Source organism: Somniosus microcephalus, chromosome 3 (genome assembly GCF_052327205.1).
Source record: "Somniosus microcephalus isolate GS21.2 chromosome 3, FLI_Smic_1.0, whole genome shotgun sequence".
NCBI lineage: Eukaryota > Metazoa > Chordata > Chondrichthyes > Squaliformes > Somniosidae > Somniosus > Somniosus microcephalus.
The window spans coordinates 91,391,058-91,397,485 of NC_140989.1; positions in this window are offsets into that span (position 1 = coordinate 91,391,058).

Below are 6,428 nucleotides of genomic sequence, written 5' to 3' on the forward strand. Positions count from 1 at the left end.
AACGGCGTTGTGCGGTATACAAGCATGCTCTGGTAGAAGTCAGTTCCACTGTCTTTTGCCTTGTACATCAGTCTTTTCACTGTCTGGACCGATTTTTCCACTAGTCCATTGGACTGTGGAAAGTGAGGACTTGATGTTGTGTGGACAAAGTCCCACTCTTTGGCAAAGTGTCGGAAACTTGCATTGTAAAACTGGGGTCCATTGTCTGTGAAGACCTCGCTTGCCACACCATGTCTGGAGAATATGGCTTTCATACATGTCATCACAGCATCTGCAGTGGTGGTGTACAGTCTACAAACCTGTGGATACAGGGAGTAATAGTCTGTGACTACAAGATAGTCCTTCCCTTGACATACGAATAGGTCAGCGCCTACCTTCTGGTAAGGTCTGTCTGGCGCTGGGTGTGGCTTTAGTGGTTCTACCGGATTGCTTGCTCGATATTTCAGGCATATTGTGCAGTTTGACACCTCATTTGTCACATCTTGGTTGATTCGTGGCCAGTACATCACCTCTCGTGCTCTTTTCTTACACTTTGATTCCCAGATGTCCTCCATGGATCCTTTTTAGCATCTCTTTTCTCAGACTCTTTGGGATAACTATTTTACTTCCTTTGTAGATGATGTCTTCGACCACTGATAATTCCGCCCTGCAGTTCCAGTACTCTGCCATGTCAGGTGAGCAGTCTTGCTTCATGTTGGGCCATCCATCCAAGATGCTTTTCCTCAGTCGTCTCATTGTTTCATCTTTGTTTGTCTCAGTCTTTATGAGCTCCATTTTTGCATCTGCTATGGGCAGTGCACTTGTGATCATGTCCACGTAGGCATTCACTTTTTCATCCATTTTGGTGTTTGCGGGTTCACTTGGATCAACAGCTCTGGACAACGTGTCTGCTGTATACATCAGCTTACCCGGTGTGTACGCAACATTCAGTGTATAACGTTGCAGCCTGATCATCATTCTTTGTATTCTAAGCGGACAGCTATTTAGTGGCTTTTGGAACAATGCAATCAAGGGCTTATGGTCAGTCTCTACACTGATTGCTTGTCCTGACACAAACTGGTGAAATCTTTCACAGGCGTATGTGATGCTGAGCAGCTCCTTTTCTATTTGAGCATATCGCGTCTCCGCGTCTGCCATTGAGCGCGATGCATATGCAATAGGTTGCCAGTAGTCATATTTTTGCAGAAGAACAGCACCGAGCCCACTCTGTGATGCATCTGATGATATCTTGATGGGTCTCGCTGGGTCATAAAACCTCAGAACTGGTTCCTCTGTGAGCAGTTTCTTTAGATCGCTCCATGACTTCTCATGCTCATGATTCCATTCCCATTCTATGTTCTTTTCAGTTAGTCTTCTCAGTGGCGCCATCTTTTCTGAGAGGTTGGATATGAATTTCCCCATGTAGTTGATCATTCCATTAAACCTCTGCACGTCCTTTTTGCATTGTGGCTTTGGCATATTCTCAATGGCGGACACCTTTCTGGGATCTGGTCTGATGCCCTCACTGCTAAGGATATCTCCCACGAATGTCAGTTCTGTCACCCTGAGCTGGCATTTCTCTCTATTCAGCTTCAGGTTTGTTTTCCTTGTTGCTTCCAGCACTTTTTTCAGTCTCTCGTCATGCTCAGTTCTCGTGGTTCCCCATACTATGATGTCATCCACTGATGTATCAACTCCCTCCAGGTGCTCATAGATCATATGGATAGTTTTGTGATACACTTCAGGAGCTGAGGCAATGCCAAATGGTAACCTTAGGAATCTGTATCTGCCAAATGGACTGTTGAACGTGCACAGTCTTGAACTTGCCTCGTCCAGCTTCATCTGCCAAAACCCTGATGATGCATCTAACTTGCTGAAATACTTTGCATTTGCAAACTGTGCCATGATTTCCTCACGTGTAGGAAGCTTGAAGTGCTCTCTCTTTATTGCTCTGTTTAGATCTCTTGGATCCAGGCAAATTCTGAGCTTTCCATTCTTTTTGTCCACTACGACGAGGGAACTCACCCACTCAGTTGGCTCATCTATCTTCTGAATCACGTTCAGGCTTTCCATCCTGTCCAACTCTGCCTTCAGTTGCTTTTGAAGAGCAAACGGAACTTTTCTGCATGGATGTATGACCGTTGGCATACTTTTATCTACTCTGATCGTGTGTTCTCCTGGAAGGCAGCCTAGATCCTGAAATAGGTCGTTGTACTCTTTCATGAGTTCATCATAGACTGTCTCTCCTTCGCTTTCCACAATGAGGACTCTCTTTACCAGGTTCAGTCTCTCACAAGCTATTAAACCTAGTATGGCTTGCACATCCTTTGGCACCACGATTAATGCTAGCGTGTGCTCTCTGTCCTTGTGTGTCACTTTGACAATGCATCTTCCTTTCACTGGTATATCAGTACCTGAGTATCCTGTCACTTTCACTTTTATTCCATGTATCTTTGGTCTGGGTCTGATTTTCTTAAAATCAGTCTCTGATATCACATTAACTTGTGCTCCAGTATCCAATTTAAATGGTATGTGTATGTCATTCACTTTTAGTGTCAACATCCAGTCTCTTTTTTCTTTTTTGTTTTCAGACACAACATCCACATAGAACTCCTCTATCTCGCTTTCATCTACTGCATTGACCTTGCTTTGTTGCGCTTGGTTCTTACAGCAACGGGCATAATGGTTGTTTTTGTTGCAACTATTGCATGTTTTACCATATGCTGGACACTTCTTTGGTGTATGCTGTGTACCGCATCGACTACATGACTTTCGATTGTCCCTTTCATTTTTGTTTGCTGGCCATGCCTCTTTTTTCACATTGGCGCTCTTTTTGTTAAACGGTTTGTATCCGTTCTTTCTCACTGCATCCACGTTGCAGCTACTGTCACTGAACAGCTCCTTTGCCTGCGACTTCACAGTCTCTGTAGCCCTACACAGTGCTATGGCTTTTCCCAGGTCTAGATTTTGCTCTCTTAGCAGTCTTTCCCTTAGACCATTATCTGGAATACCACACACCAGTCTGTCTTTTATCAGCGAGTCTGTCAGTCCCCCAAATTCACATGTTTTGCTTCTGTTTCTCAGTTCAGTCACATACTGATCAATAGTCTCTCCCGTTTTCTGTACACATGTGAAAAATCTGTGCCTCTCAAACGTCACGTTACATTTAGGTATGCAGTAGGCCTCAAACTGTTCCATTATTTTATCCAGCTTCATTTTGTCTCCATCAGCAGCGAATGTGAAGTTATTATACACCTCCAGCGCTTCATCACCCACGACATGTAAGAACACTGACGCTTTCATTTTATCACTTTTCTCGTCAGCTCCGATTGCCGCTAAATACAACTCTAAATGTTGTTTGAATCTCCTCCAATTTTCAGCCACATTACCTGTCAACTGAAGCTTCGCCGGTGGGTGTAATCCTACCATTTTTCACTTCGTTAGCTATTCTCCAAAGGTAAGTAACGATGTTCTCTTTTGGCTTGCTAATATGTGGAGAGCTGATTTAACTTCAGATTTTTCCTCTTCATCTCTTTCAATCACTTCTGACACCATGTATCGATTTGTATGTGGGTTCAATGACGAGACATTCATGAAAGAGAATGACTTTTTATCTAAAGTATTACAACTCTGTTAACAGCATTACAGGAGACACCATCTTAGTGATCCATCTAAAAACGAAACCAAAACTAAAATTAAACTGCCTCTCTCACATGCCCTCTGCTGGTCAGGCATAAATAATCAATACATGCAAATATGCTGGTAAGGCATCATAATCAAACAGGCAAATACCATCACTATTTGCTGATATCGTTACACCATATCCCTTGATCCCTTTAGTGTTAAGAAATATATCCAACTCTTTTTTGAATATATTTAATGAACTGGCCTCCACCGCCCTCTGTGGCAGAGAATTCCACAGGTTCACCACTCTCTGGGTGAAGAAATTCCTCCTCATTTCAGTCCTAAATGGCTTACCCCTTATCCTTAGACTATGACCCCTGGTTCTGGACTCCCCGGCCATCATAAACATCCTTCCTGCATCTAGTCTGTCCAGGCCTGACAGAATTTTATAGGTTTCGACGAGATCCCCTGTCAATCTTCTAGACTCCAGTGAGTATAATCCCAATCGACACAATCTCTCCTCATATGTCATTCCTGCCATCCCAGGTATCAGCCTGGTGAATCTTCGCTGCACTCCTTCCATGGCAAGAATGTCCTTCCTCATGTAAGGTGACCAAAACTGCACACAATACTCAAGGTGCGGTCTCACCAAGGCCCTGTACAACTGTAGCAAGGCATCCTTGTTCCTGTACTTGAACCCTCTTGCTACGAAGGCCAACATACCATTTGCCTTCTAAACCACCTGCTGCACCTGCATGCTTACCTTCAGCGACTGGTGCACAAGAACACCCAGGTCTCTTTGCACTTCCCCTTCTCCCAATCTATTGCCATTCAAATAATAATCTGCCTTCCTGTTTTTGCCACCAAAGTGGATAACCTCACATTTATCCACATTATAGTGCATTTGCCATGTTTCTGCCCAATCACCCAACCTGTCCAAATCGTACTGGAGTTTCACGACATCCTCCTCACAGCTTACCCTCCCACCCAGCTTTGTGTCGTCTGCAAATTTGGAGATATTACATCCAATTCCCTCGTCCAGATCATTAATATATATTGTGAACAGCTGGGATCCTAGGACCGATCCTTGCGGTACCCCACTAGTCACTGCCTGCCACTCGGAAAACGACCCGTTTATTCCAACTCTTTGCTTTCTGTCCGCCAAACAGTTCTTTATCCAAGTCAATACCTAGCCCCCAATCCCATGTGCCTTAATTTTGCATGCTAATCTCTTATGTGGGACCTTATCAAAAGCCTTCTGAAAGTCCAAATACACCACATCCACTGGTTCTCCCTTATCTATTTTACCAGTTACCTCCTCAAAAAATTCCAGTAGATTAGTCAAGCATGATTTACCTTTTGTAAATCCATGTTGACTTTGTCCGATCCTGTCACTGCTTTCCAAGTGCTCTGCTATTACATCTTTTATAATAGATTCTAGCATTTTCCCCACTACCGATGTCAGGCTTACCGGTCTATAATTCCCCGCTTTTTCTCTACCACCTTTTTTGAATAGTGGGGTAACATTAGCTACCCTCCAACCCATGGGTACTGTTCCAGAGTCTATCGAGTTCTGGAAGATGACCAGCAATGCATCTACTATTTCTAGGGCCACTTCCTTAAGTACCCTGGGATGTAGATTATCAGGCCCTGGGGATTTATCGGCCTTCAGTCCCATCAATTTTCCGAACACCATTTCCCTACAAATACTGATTTCTTTCAGTTCCACCCTTTCATCAGGCCCTATGTTCCCCGGCATCTCTAGGAGGTTATTTGTGTCCTCCCTTGTGAAGACAGAACCAAAGTATGAATTTAGTTGGTCTGCCACTTCTTTGTTTCGCATTATAAATTCCCCTGATTCTGACTGTAAGGGGCCTATGCTTGACTTCACCAATCTTTTTCTCTTCACATATCTATAAAAGCTTTTACAGTCAGTTTTCATGTTGCCTGCTAGCTTACTCTCATATTCTATTTTCCCTTTCTTAATTAATCTCTTTGTCCTCCTTTGTTGAATCCTAAACTGCTCCCAATCCTCAGGATTATTGCTTTTTCTGGCCAATTTATATGTCGTCTCCTTGGATCTTATGCTATCCCTAATTTCCCTTGTTAGCCACGGTTGAGTCACCTTTTTTGTTTTATTTTTATGCCAAACTGGGATGAACCGGCAGGTGAATTTCACGGGCGGCGGTAACATTGCTGCGCCTGGGCGATAATTCCTTAGCGCCCCTTTATCACCTCCCGGAGGCGCTAACGGGAGGCGCTGAGGCACAGAATTTCTAGCCCTATGATTTTAATCATTATATAATGGGCTGGATTTACATTGGGCCGGGGAGTCGGGATTGGAAGCGTGTGGGGGTTTAAAATCATGAATTGGGGGTCCTGACCCCATCCCGCCCCCAACCCGCCTCCATGCCAGTTTCAAAGGAGGCGAGTACCCGCCCCACATAGGGACCCACCTCCCCGAGGCGGGAAGGGGATTCGTGCCAATTAACTGCCTGTTAACAGGTAGTTAACAGGCAGTTTTTAGCCTAATCCCTATTTTCATTGGTGAAGTGTGGGATTCCCGACGGCTCCAAACCACGCCAAGTTAGCGAGTTGGGCCGTCAGGCTGAAGGGCTTGGAGGGGTCAAGATTTCCGGTGTTCAGGTGAGTGATGGGTGCATGAGTGCAGAGGTAAGTGTGTTTGGTCTGTGTAAAGTGTTTAAAGAAGTTCTACTAACCTTTACTTATCTTTACAGCCTTCCTTCCTTCAGGTCTTGGGAGTCCCTAATCTCACCGGCACAGAAAGCAGAATGGCCGCCAGCTGTCAAAATCTGCAGCCTCTG